Source organism: Oncorhynchus kisutch, linkage group LG19, assembly GCF_002021735.2.
Source record: "Oncorhynchus kisutch isolate 150728-3 linkage group LG19, Okis_V2, whole genome shotgun sequence".
Classification (NCBI taxonomy): domain Eukaryota; kingdom Metazoa; phylum Chordata; class Actinopteri; order Salmoniformes; family Salmonidae; genus Oncorhynchus; species Oncorhynchus kisutch.
In genome coordinates this window covers 41,880,010-41,894,396 of record NC_034192.2, presented here as the reverse complement: position 1 = coordinate 41,894,396, position 14,387 = coordinate 41,880,010, and the positions used below count along the sequence as shown (strand labels likewise).

The 14,387-nt window shown below is 39.8% G+C and overlaps 1 protein-coding gene across 1 annotated transcript in view; it reads right to left on the bottom strand.

The window, feature by feature from the left end:
* The window catches only part of si:dkey-237h12.3 (teneurin-3), a 157,679-nt gene extending 146,688 nt beyond the window's left edge, over window positions 1-10,991 (bottom strand). Inside the window, exon 1 of the mRNA XM_020509186.2 lies at window positions 10,478-10,991. The gene's annotated coding sequence lies outside the window, so the exon portion shown is untranslated. The remainder of the gene's footprint in view (window positions 1-10,477) is intronic.
* Between the last annotated feature and the right edge of the window lie 3,396 nt (window positions 10,992-14,387).

Below are 14,387 nucleotides of genomic sequence, written 5' to 3'. Positions count from 1 at the left end.
TGACATGTGGTAGGGTATGTTTTTCCATGCCCTATTGAAAGTCTGTTTATCGATTTCCAGGCAACCTATATACACACCCTATACTGTTATCAGACTCACACCTCCCCTTATACACTACCTTTCAAAAGTTTAGGGTCACTTAGAAATGTATTTGATTTGGAAAGAAAAGGACTTCTTTGTCCATTCAAATAACATCAAATTTATCAGAAATACAGTGTAGACATTGTTCATGTTGTAAATGACTATTGTAGCTGGAAACAGCAGATTTTTTAATGGAGTATCTTCATAGGCATACAGAGGCCCATTATCAGCAACCATCACTCCTGTGTTCCAATGGCACGTTGTGTTAGCTAATCCAAGTTTATCATTTTAAAAGGCTAATTGATCATTAGAAAATCATTTTGCAATTACGTTAGCACAGCTGAAAACTGTAGTGCTGATTAAAGAAGCAAAAAAACTAGCCTTCTTTAGTCTAGTTGAGTATCTGGAGCATCAGCATTTGTGGGTTCGATTACAGGCTCAAAATGGCCAGAAACGAATAACTTTCTTCTGAAACTTGTCAGTCCATTCTTCTTCTGAGAAATGAAGGCTACTCCATGCGAGAAATTGCCAAGAAACTGAAGATCTCGTACAACGCTGTGTACTACTCCCTTCACAGAACAGTGCAAACTGGCACTAACCAGAATAGAAAGAGGAGTTGGAGTCCCACGGTGCACAACTGAGCAAGAGGACAAATACAGTGTCTAGTTTGAGAAACAGGCTCCTCACAAGTCCTTAACTGGCAACTTCATTAAATAGTACCCACAAAACACCAGTCTCAACGTCAACAGTTAAGAGGCAACTCCGGGATGCTGGCCTTCTAGGCAGAGTTCCTCTGGCCAGTGTCTGTGTTCTTTTGCCCATCTTAATCTTTTATTTTTATTAGCCAGTCTGAGATATGGCTTTTTCTTTGCAACTCTGCCTAGAAGGCCAGTTTAAAGAAGGCCAGTTTTATTTCTTCTTTAATCAGCACTACAGTTTTCAGCTGTGCTAACATAATTGCAAAAGAGTTTTCTAATGATAAATTAGACTTTTAAAATGATAAACTTGGATTAGCTAACACAACGTGCCATTGGAACACAGGAGTGATGGTTGCTGATAATGGGCCTCTGTATGCCTATGAAGATACTCCATTAAAAAATCTGCTGTTTCCAGCTACAATAGTCATTTACAACATGAACAATGTCTACACTGTATTTCTGATCAATTTGACGTTATTTAATGGACAAAAAAAATGGCTTTCTAAGTGACCCCAAACTTTTGAATGGTAGTGCATGTATCATATCCACACAATCATATCCACTGCCTTAATTCAATGTTCCATTAGCCACTGCCTTAATTCAATGTTCCATTAGCTACTGCCTTAATAATTCAATGTTCCATTAGCCACTGTCTTAATTCAATGTTCCATTAGCCACTGCCTTAATTCAATGTTCCATTAGCCACTGCCTTATTTCAATGTTCCATTAGCCACTGTCTTAATTCAATGTTCCATTAGCCACTGTCTTAATTCAATGTTCCATTAGCCACTACCTTAATTCAATGTTCCATTAGCTACTGCCTTAATTCAATGTTCCATTAGCCACTGTCTTAATTCAATGTTCCATTAGCCACTGCCTTAATTCAATGTTCCATTAGCCCCTGCCTTAATTCAATGTTCCATTAGCCACTGCCTTAATTCAATTTTCGATTAGCCACTGTCTTAATTCAATGTTCCATTAGCCACTGTCTTAATTCAATGTTCCATTAGCCACTGCCTTAATTCAATGTTCCATTAGCCACTGCCTTAATTCAATGTTCCATTAGCCACTGTCTTAATTCAATGTTCCATTAGCCACTGCCTTAATTCAATGTTCCATTAGCTACTACCTTAATTCAATGTTCCATTCCTTTTCTAAATAATACACATCAGTACAGAGATATAAGTTGTTTTATTGTATACAGGAGGTACTGAATATTATTAATCTAAATTAACTTAATGGAACTGTGTAGGAATGGCTGCTTGGCCGAGGTTGTGAATATTCACCACATTTAAATTAATTAGGCCTGATTACCTGCATGAGTTGACTGCATCTGAAAATATATCATCAACAGATTTGTAAAAATGTACAGTCAAATAGCACAATGATCAGTATGCCCTTAGAGAAATAAATTACATTTGGGCAGTGGTGGAGTTGTAATGAGGTTGTAAGGCAATCGCAGGCACTGACGTAAACTGACAATGAGTGGTTGAATGAAAAATCTGTCCAGATATTTCAAAATATGGCATGATGAACATAACATTTGTCAAACATATTTTCTAATAACTGGAAGAAAATGGGACTGAAGCCTCAAATGAAACTGGTGAGGGAATTAAAATAGAGTGTCACACTTCAATTACTGATTGGCAAAACATTTCTCAAACATTCCTAAATGCTAAATTGCACATATCCTTATTTATGTCTCGGTAGTAAATTATACTTGGATTGTTCCTAAAGTACTTGTTTACTGGCAATGGCATATGAGGTGGCATAAATGTTGAAGCTTCAAAATAGACATAATATGTATGGATTAAAGCAAAATTGAAACCGAATGCTGTGTGCATTCAAACCATGTTATTGGTTAAACATTAAAATGCTGGATGTTACTCAAAAGTGCTGAGTCTGAATGTAGATAAAAAGGCATATTTTCTTTTTACAAGCAAGGATAAACCCTTCCATTTCTCCTGAGATATATTTTAGTCATACAATGTGAGCTGGCAATACATTCAACTCATGAATTGGTTACAGGAAGAAATTGTGATTACTGAAAGAGTCTGACTCCACGTTAACAAACTCAGTAAGACAGTCTAAACAATCAGGGAAAGCTAATTGTGATAAGATTCTGTTTGTGCAAAGAATGAAGCCTACTACTACATAGTCAAAAAACTGGAGCCATCTGTGAATTGTTACATTCACGACAAAATTAGGGACAACATGATCGTATGCAGTTTATGCACTTAACAGAGAATAATATAATGAGTATATTACCACTTAAAGATGTGCATTAATCAAACAACAGAACAAATTAACTGGGGGATTTTATTCTACAGGTGTCAGCATTATGGGGAAGAATATATAGGTCATGATAACACACTATCAGAATACAGAAAGACCGCAGCCCTTATTAAAGAACCATCCATCTGAAATTCCACTGACTGCGCAACGCTGGCTGTTTCTTAATTTCTGGGGGTGAAAAATACCAAATTCTTGAATACAAGTGATGGCGTGATGGATGTCAATGACCATTGACCTGTATATCATTACAATTTTTTTCCCCCCAAACTACTCAATGTCTTGATTTTTTTTAATGTTCTGTCTTCACCCCCATTGAGAATGGGGGAGAAGTGTTGCTGAGTAGGGTCCCTCAGGAACTAGCAGCTGGCCCTGGTCTATCATGGCTCTTCATCAGCCTGCCAGACCAGGGGCTTTTGGCATTACCCAGGTCACCTCAACTGAATTATTGAGGTCGTCAAGTGGCTCCATCGACGAGCAGAGCTGACATCCAACATCCCACTGGGCTGTCTGAGGGACACAAAAGAGCCTGACCTGAAGCACTTGGCAGCTCCTTTTCAGAGGAAGCTTGCAAAGGCCAATATTGCATTGTATGGCAAACACTGTCCAGACCTTAGAAAGAGAGGGTTCAAAAGCAACATTTAGGGTGATCAAAGAGATCGTTCTGAGATTTTCAAGCTTTGTACTCTAGTTCCACGTCTAGAGTGGGTTGTTTTCTTCACACATTTTTTATTGAAATCCTGTAGCATTAAACGACACATGGATATCACGAGAACTAAAGCATCTTTCCAAGTTCTCACTGTGTTCAAACTGTATTTTCGGTGCGTACTGCATGATACAGTGTGATCGAAGGCCGTCATTTATGGATAGGAGGATATCTGTGACAAAGAAGGGTTCAAGTTACACAGGCAACAAGATGAGAATTTGGGTAGATCAATGTTACCGCAGACCAGTCTCCCTACTAAGTGTTGATCGAAAGATACCTGAGGTGCTATGTTATGATGCCAGCCCCGCTCCTGATCAATCTTATTACTACGGTCCTCTTGCTAAAAGCTGACATATGCTTGCCAGTGAGGAATATGAATGTAAATCTGTTGGTTCCAGAGACAGGCTCCAGTGAGTCGGATATGGCCCCTGGCGCCTGGTCAGCAGGATGCCACCATGTGGCTAATCGCAGGTGGCTTTCGGCCCAGAAATAAAAGGCAGAAACAAACCAAAGCTGCAATGCACGCAGCTTAGTTTTTCAAGCACTTAAGGAACCGCGTATTGGAGAACAATTTATTTTCTTTCATGATAAAACAATAGCTGTCTAAAACATATACAGTCTGAATTTGAACCTGTGTCGTCTGTGTGCCTTAATACTGTGTTTTCCAGCTGAGCTAAAGCCTAGGCAAGTCTTCAGGTCTCAGAAAAGGTTAGTCAACACACAAGCTATCTGACGTCACTTGAAAATAAACAGTTTACTACCAGAAAAACATGATTATGATGCCCAAAGCCACATTTTGCCTGCTGAGTTTGGCTAGTGAAAAACAAGTACTGCCCATAACTATACTGAGCAGAAGTTGCTGGAAACCAATGTACAAAGGTGTGTATGGCTCACATAGATGTTACACAATTCCAAAGGAAAACATACAGCCACAGCATCTGAGGTGTCCATATTTCAGTTAGCCAAATAAGTGACTTGGATACTAAGTCCAGATGCTATGTGTTTCAATAGTGGCTATGGTTTAAAATAGCTACAGTCTTACAGTAGTAGGTGTTAAAACAAATTGCAGGACAGTTTTGGTAGCCAACTGCCCTTAACATGTGTTAAGAATCATGGTGGCAATACATCACAGGCTGTCATCAAATATCCCTACCATGAGTACATTTCAAGAGCATGCAATCCTCCAAAAAGTATTTGGTTGACTTTCAGAGTACAGCCATCAAGTGTCTGCTGCCACACTGTCAAACTATGTAATATAATAATAAAATCATATATGTCATTAAGCGGGATGCTTTTATCCAAAGTGACTTACAGTCATGCATGCATACATTTTATGTATAACTTGTATTGTGCTTATCCAAATTAATTCCAGGGAGATAAATGTATCCATTGGGACTTTTTCACATGTATCTATGAAGACCATATCATGTGCCACATATATCAGTCTTTTTATTAAAGACAATTTCAAAGAGAAACTGTCATTGTCATTCTGATTGAGATCCAAAAGCTTGTTCACCTACCTTAAAATGCAATAATGTAGTACCGTATAACTTTCACCCATGGCACTGCTGCAACAAAACATTACTAGAGTCTCATTCATTCATTTATTTCCAAATGTAACCTACACTAGTTTGAATAAACGTAAGGACACAATTCCTTGCTTTCGTCTACAGTCATATAAAATCAATAAAATATACTCCATCCATATAGATTTTTAAACAATATCGATTGTAAGAGCTAGAATATCAATCTGTCTCTCAGCCAAAAACTCAAAAAGCGGCAAGAGGATTCAGTGAGAATTCAGAAAAAAGAGGTAAGATAACAGATCAGCCAAACAGCAGTATAACAGGCTGTGTGTTAACAGTAGCAGGCTGTGTGTTAACAGTAGCAGGCTGTGTGTTAACAGTAGCAGGCTGTGTGTTAACAGTAGCAGGCTGTGTGTTAACAGGAGCAGGCTGTGTGCTAACAGAAGCAGGCTGTGTGTTAACAGGAGCAGGCTGTTTGCTAACAGTAGCAGGCTGTGTGTTAAAAGTAGAAGATAGAGGCCAGCAATTATGCAAAGCAAATTATGCCATAAAAACTATCTGCTGGGACCAGGGATCTGTGCACAGTTTGACAAGCTGCATTAACCTTCACATGTTTACTCTGATGTGTTGAAACATATGCCTCAGCCATGCTATTTGACATATCTAATGTAACATTTCATATGATCAACAATTGAGCGTCCACAGGAAGAGACAATATAAATGTAATGAGCAAGATAACAGGAGGGAGGGAGATGTTCCACCCAGCACCACCCCTCAGACCATCATATTTTGCAATCCACGATATATTTCATGTGTTTTGTGTGGACAGGTGTCAAAAAATAGGCAAAACATTGTTCAGTTGATGTACCATTTGTGTTAAATGGCTCAGTATAAAGCCAGAAACTCCTATATACTCCTTTATCACAATAAAGCTTATCTGAAAGTTTGATTGTGAATGTGGTAAAGCAATATATTAGAAGTTGTCTGATTTCATTTAGGTGGACCAGGTCTCAGTGACCACCTGCGCTATCAGCTTCAAAGTGAGAAAAACACTCAAATGAAATCAATTATTCTCCGTCATGACTGGGGGAATCAGGTGAATTATAGGTAGGCTAAGTAATGGCTGTAATCAGGTGTAATGAACTGGGGACTTAATGAACTGCAGTCCCAACCCCAAGCAACATCTCCTGTGGCATTATTTCTGATGGCTGTTATTAGTTAATATGTCCATAACAGGCATATGGCATGTTGGTAACAATTCCTGTGCATAACCTCTTCATAATGCAATATGAGGCATTTATAATGCCTTGTGAATTAGCCTATACATTATGCAATATTATATATATATGTAGTCAGGGGTATTGCCAGGTCACAAATAACAACATACACACAAGTACCAAACATCACATTATCCCAATACAAATATTTCCCTATGCAGGATAATAGGCCCAGCCGTCATTCACTATCATGTATTTATGTATCTAGGCCGACGGATGGGCAACTGCCAGCCCATGGGTACATTTCCAAAAACATTCACACTGAGTGTACGAAACATTAAGAACACCTTCCTAATATTGAGTTGCACCCCACCCTTTTGCCATCAGAACAGCCTCAATTCGCCAGGGCATGGACTATACAAGATGTCGAAAGCATTCCACATGGATGCTGGCCCATGATGAGTCCAATGCTTCCCACAGTTGTGTCAAGTTGTCTGGATGTCCATTGGGTGGTGGACCATTCTTGAAACACACGGTAAACTGTTGAGTGTGAAAATCCTAGCAGCATTGCAGTTCTTGACACAAACAGGTGCACCTGGCACCTACCATACACCGTTCAAAGCTACTTAAATCTTCAGTCTTGCCCATTTACTCTCTGATTTGCACACATACAAAATCCATGTCTCAATTGTCTCCAGGCTTAAAAATCCTTCTGTAACCTGTCTCCTCCCCTTCATCTACACTGTTTGAAGTTGATTTAACATGTGACATCAATAAGGGATCATAGCTTTCATCTGTATTCATCTAGTCATTCTATGTAATGGAAAGAGCAGGTGTCCATAATTTTTGGTACATTCAGTATATATATATATATATATATATATATATATATATATATATATATATATAAACACATTTGTGTATAAACACATTTGTGCACAAAATTTGAGCGAAATAAGATTTTTGTTCATATGCAAAATTTCGGGGATTTTTTACACAACATGTAAAGTGTTGGTCCCATGTTTCATGAGCTGAAATAAAAGAATCCCAGAAATTTTGCATATGAACAAAAATCTTATTTCGCTCACATTTTGTGCACAAATGTGTTTACATACCTGTTAGTGAGACTTTCCCCTTTGCCATGATGATCCATCCACCTGACAGGTGTGGCACATCAAGAAGCTGATTAAACAGCATGATCATTACACAGATGCACCTTGTGCTAGGGAAGATAAAAGGACACTCAGAAATGTGCAGTTTTGTCACACAACCCAATGCCACAGATGTTTCAAGTTGAGTGAGCATGAAATTGGCATGCTGACTGCAGGAATGTTCACCAGAGCTGTTGCCAGGGAATTGAATGTTAATTTCTCTACCATAAGCCACGTTTGGGATGCTCTGGATCAACGTGTACAACAACGTGCTCCAATTACATAATGCTGGTGTTTTGTCCTGTATACACTTGTTAGCAGGAGAAATGCGCAGCGAGTCCACCAGCCTCCACTGGGCTGAGTGTGCTCCACTCTTCTATATGGGTGCTTCTGATATCCTTGCAAACCGTCCCTTGTGTGTCACATGCCACCGCTCATGTGGCACACAAGGGACAGTTTGACGGTACATTCAACCAGCCTCACAGCCGCATATCATGTGTAACCACGCCAGTCCCAGGACCTCCACATCCGGCTTCTTCACCTGCGGGATTGTCTGAGACCAGCCTCTCAGACAACTGATGAAACTGTTGGTTTGCACAACCAAATAATTTCTGCACAAATTGTCAGATACCGTCTCAAGGAAGCGCATCTGCTTGCTCACCAGGGTCTTCACCTGACTGCAGTTTGGCGGCATAACCAACTTCAGTGGGCAAATGCTCACCTTTGATGGCCACTGGCATGCTGGAGAAGTGTTCTCTTCATTGCTGAATCCCAGTTTCAACTTTACCGGGCAGATGGCAGACAGCTTTTATGGCGTCGTGTGGACGAGTGGTTTGCTGATGTCAACATTGTGAACAGAGTGCCCCATGGTGTCGGTGGGGTTATGGTATGGGCAGGCATAAGTTATGGACAACAAACACAATTGCATTTTATCAATGGCAATTTGAATGCACAGAAATACCGTGACAAGATCCTGAGGCCCATTGTCGTGCCATTCATCTGCCGCCATCACCTCATGTTTCAACATGATAATGTATGGCTCCATGTCGCAAGGATCTGTACACAATTCCTAGAAGCTGAAAATGTCCCAGTTCTTCCATGGCCTGCATTCTCACCAGACATGTCAGCCATTGAGCATGTTTGGGATGCTCTGGATCAACGTGTACAACAGGGTGCTCCAGTTCTCGCAAATAACCAGGATCTTTGCACAGCTATTGAAGGAGTGGGACAACATTCCACAGGCCACAATCAACATCCTGATCAACTCTATGCAAAGAAGATGTGTCGCGCTGCATGAGGCGGTCACACCAGATATTGACTGGTTTTCTGATCCACGCCCCTACTTTTTTTTTAAGGTATGTGATTTCCCAGTCATGTGAAATCCACAGATTAAGGCCTAATTAACTTATTTCAATTGACTGATTTCCTTATATGAAATGTAACTCAAAAAAGTATTTGAAATTGTTGCATGTTGCGTTTATGTTGAACTTATTGTTGAGACATAGAGTAGTAGAATACACAAGGTGCAATTTAGAAATTAGGCTGGGGCGGTATACCGTATATACCGTATACAGAGTTATTTGGAAAAAGCCATGGGATGGTTTTTCAATATTGTCAATACCGTTGAAACTATAATTAGTGCAATATGTTAGGAGATAAAGAAGAACGCATTCTTCATTTCACCTGTCACATAATTTTTCATTATGAAGCTTACCGGTAGTCCCCAGGTGGTGTTTGTTTACAAGCACACAAAGATGGGAACCTTGTGAGTTACTCACTGTTGTGCAGCACGCGCCAGGTGTTCCAGTTACAGTATAGAATTCTCAACTAAACGTTTGCCGGCTAGATATCTTATAACTATTAAGTTAACTTTTTAAAAGATGCTAAATGCTGCAGTTGTGCATTTAACTTGCTAAGTTAGTAGCTAGGTAGCTATCACACTCAAATATCATATTAACATGGCATAAGTCATGGCCAAATATGTTGAATTGCAGGAAATTAGCTGTAAAACTGCAAACAAAATCTCTGCCCCATGGCAAAATGAATAGAATTGCATGAAAATGGTCATAAAATGTCACAATTTCCTCCATAGCAAAATGTGTCAAATGTGGGTGGGGGGTCATTCAAATCTCACTTAGGGCCCCCGACAGGCTAGGACTGGCCCTGGCTACTGGTATTTTGTATTTAGTTAAGAAGTAAGTAGTTTAACTGCACAAATAGATTGATTGCACAAATCAGTTGACTGCATGTGTGGTTATGGATGTGGGGATGCAGACCCGCGAGCCACAGCGGCCACTAATTATGAGTTCAGATTTTTTTGGGGCCCCCACCCCATCAAAGTTGCCCATCCCTGATCTAGACAGACAGTAAGACCCATGAACATATAAACTCAAGAATGAACAAACTACCCAGGGGACATAGAACAGTCGTTTTACTTCGACCTATAGGAATGATGATGGATAGGCTAATAATAACCCAATGCCGATTTACTGAGTGGTGGACAATTGTATGCCACACTGCTAAAGCAAGTACTTGAATGGACTTTTCCTTTTAATTTTTTTTTAAATCCATGCCTTATGCGATCAAGTTTATATAAAAAACTAAACTGTTCTGAAGAAACAGTAGGCCTAATTTACTGCCATGAACCTGTAGCCCATAGAACACTACATCTGACGTTATTTAGGCTATTATTTGTCCATGTTTGTGGATAAAATCATCGATTTGAATATTGAAAATAGTAGAATTTCAGTGAAAATTAAACACGCATGTGTCAGCACCAAAGGTAATAGTTTTTTCCCTTCCTTACCTGGAGGAACTAACTGAACAGTCCCGTTGTCCGGAGCCGCAGAACAACTTCCACAAGAGACATCCAAACTTGCGCCCCGCTTTGTCCGTCGGTGATGATGGTGAGTGAAATTTCACGCACTCACACCCTCAATATCCTTGAAAATAAAATGTGTGCCAAGTAGTCTTCGTTGTTGCAAATTCCTTAATAACAGACCACGAAACAACGATGTCATGCAGTTTGAAGGTGTGCGGTGCTGAATATCAAGATTTCAGTACGTGTCAAGAACACGTACTGCCAAGATTTCTTACAATTATCTTAGTCCGCTCAGGGGTAAGCTATCAATTCCCTTGTCTGCAGCAATTCAGACTGCCTCTTTTTGGTCGTCATGTAAATGCGGACGTCTTAATAATATTGAGGCTTTTTAGTAGTGCAGACGACGCTCTCCAATTACATAATGCTGGTGTTTTGTCCTGTATACACTTGTTAGCAGGAGAAATGCGCAGCGAGTCCATCAGCCTCCACTGGGCTGAGTGCGCTCCACTCTTCTATATGGGTGCTTCTGATATCCTTGCAAACTGTCCCTTGTGTGTCACATGCCACCGCTCATGACAAATTGCATAAAGCATTTGAGTAATGGGAGAAGCCTAAGGTAGGTATTAATTTACATCTCCATTTATTTTTGTAACAAGTGAAAACGGTAGGCTACCATCACTTCAAAATAAAATGATAGGTAGCCTATACATGTCCAGTACAAATGCTTTATTTATGGATGGAATTACTCATCACACTAGTCACATCTCTAAATATATAGGCCAGCCTACTTTGAATAACTGTGTGTGTGTGTGTGTGTGTGTGTGTGTGTGTGTGTGTGTGTGTGTGTGTGTGTGTGTGTGTGTGTGTGTGTGTGTGCGTGTGTGTGTGTGTGTGTGTGTGTGTGTGTGTGTGTGTGTGCGTGTGTGCGTGTGTGTGTGTGTCTGTGTGTGTGTCTGTGTGTGTGTGTGTCTGTGTGTGTGTGTGTCTGTGTGTCTGTGTGTGTGTGTGCGTGTGTGCGTGTGTGCGTGTGTCTGTGTGTCTGTGTGTCTGTGTGTGTCTGTGTGTGTGTGTGTCTGTGTGTGTGTGTGTGTGTGTGCGTGTGTGTGTGTGCGTGTGTGCGTGTGTCTGTGTGTCTGTGTGTCTGTGTGTGTCTGTGTGTGTCTGTGTGTGTGAAAAGTGTATAAACTTTGTAGATCTTTGAGATTACATCCCATTGCCTTCCTCTTTACTCATGTAACATTTGGCTTATTGCTTTGAATTTACTTGAATCAGAAAGATTAATAAACAACTTTTTAACTCAATCTGATGGTATTCAAATGTTAGCATTTAAAGGATCAACAGGGGGGGAGGCAGTTTCATTAATTACAAAAGCATTGACTAATCCCACCTAAAAACTCTTGAGGCAAGGGCTCTGCCATGTTCTAAAACAAGAGGGGTCCGGCAATACCTTGGCACATCAGAAACGTAAACTATAGCTGTGGCAGGTCCAGTGCACAGTAGGGGGAATAACAATACTACTCTGACTGGGCAGTTTTTTTAATCCCCCTTCCTGAATTTCCCTCACGTTCGACCACATGCAGCAATGAAGTTATCACAGAAAACAGCTTCTCTCTACCCAACGAGGCCAACCGTGGGTTCGCCATTATCATCCCCACACATCAAAATGTTGCCTTCATCAAATGGCATTATCTGCATGAATGGCAAGTGCCCAGAAATCTATCTAAAACTGCCTTTGAATATTTGCTCAAGGGCATGCCAGAGTAAAAAAGATATAGGAGATACATTTTTGTAAAAAACAAATGTCCCCTACCTCACAGGCTCCAACGCACAAATATGTCTCTTCTGCAACATGTTCCAAGTTTAGTTTGAAAAAGAAAGTGTTGGATAGTACAACAGTTGAACAAAAAGATGAAGGAACTCAAAGTTTTGTCATTGAGGTGAAGAGCTAAAAGAGCAAACTGTCAACTCTGAAAGTCAGTCCTTGAAGAGACAAAAACTCCCTTTTTATCACTAACACTTTTGCTATTGTCTGACCCTGGTGTGGCAATCCAAACCACTTCAGTGATATGATAGTACCCACTATTTTCCACTCAGACACAGCTTTACCTGGTATCCACATTGCATATAGCACTCGGACATCTCATTTGTTTTTACAGTTATTTTGCGCAAAAGGCAAGTTTCAGTTTCACCTCCATGCTCCATTCAGATCACAGCTACAGTAAATAAAACGTCTCACCTTCTCTCATTTCAGTGTTATATGTTCTAATGCATTTTCAGAGCCTTGTAAACTAAGAACTACTGGAAGGACTGGGTTTCTCTACCACACACAAAAGCACTAACATGTCTATACAGTCTACTATGCCCTCTATTGGAGATAATAACATTCTTATCAACATACAGTACACATAGACTACAAAGTGTTGTGATACTGACAGACAAACTTGACATATCATTAGCTAAAATTAGAATATTTGAATCATAATGCATTATTTATTATTGTAGCTTGCCCAGCATTGAACCAATGAAATAGTCCCAAAAATGCCAACTCTGCCCTCTGTGTATTACACTTGGAAATAATAGCATCTTACTTTCCTCTGCTGTTGTTACTTCTGCAGCTGCCCCAGCATTCATATGCATATACAATAAGAACTAGAAACTTCCGCACTGAAGCCTAGGAGAAAAGCATACATACATTAAGGTATAAAGGGCTCCATGTGGGTTACAGATGCACTGACTCACCAGAGGAAACATATGGGTCAAGCCATAAGGACAGTGATGCTACTTGACTCATTCTGTTTCCAGCATCTATGTGGGAATCTGCCACTGTGGAATCAGACACCGTGAGGCTATCAGTATGTTCAGAATAATGGCCTGTTTTGTCAGTTACATGAATAGGTACATAACATTAAAGAGTATCAATGGCTATTAAGCTCTAGTGTATGTACAGTGTGTTAGCCACATAGTGTGGAGGATGTAGCCTTTTGTTGATACACTATTGTTCTCAACAACTAAATGGAGCTGTATAAAAGGATTGGACAGAACCTCTCCTTTCATGTGGAAATGAATCCCTGAAAAAAGGGACAACAAAGCTTTCACCTTTGGTTATACGGAAGGGATTCGAATGTTGCCTGAGGTAAAAGCCCCACAATGTTACGTCACTGATATTAAATGTATTGCGCCACTGTTAGAACCTACAATAGTTTGAATGATGTTGGGGATTTAACCATTTGAGTCAAACTTGCCAAAAAAACATGAAATGACAATGACATGATTTCACTTTGCAGATAAATAAGCAATTACATAGTTAATTGGGGAGGTGGAAAGGAAATTAAATATGAAACAAATGCAATAGGTATATTCTAAATAGAAAAGTCTAGGTAAAATCCAAATGACCAATTACTTTGAAAAACAACCTCCACAAAGACTACCTGACTTCAGAAATAAGTTACTTTCAGCTGCTTGAATTTTTCTATTATTTTATCTTTATTTAACTAGACAAGTCAGTTAAGAACAAATTCTTATTTAAAATGAAGGCATAGGAACAGTGAGTTAACTGCCTTGTTCAGGGGCAGAAGGACAGATCTTTACTTTGTCAGCTCAGGGATTCGATCCACCAACCTTTCGGTTACTGGCCCAACACTCTAACCACTAGGCTACCTGTCGCCCCAAATGATCGATTGGCTTGTAAGCTTTACTGTCGCATTTGTATGGACCAATCACTGACCATTCTCCCATAAATGATGTAGTATCAAAGTTACTGAGGAAGAGAAATGTTTTAGACTGCGACATCATCATCAATCATGGTAGTATCATTTAAGTACAGTAAGTGTGACTTTCAATGGCTCATTGTTCCACAAAATAAGACTTAGAAAGAAGTGTCAATTGAAAGATGTCA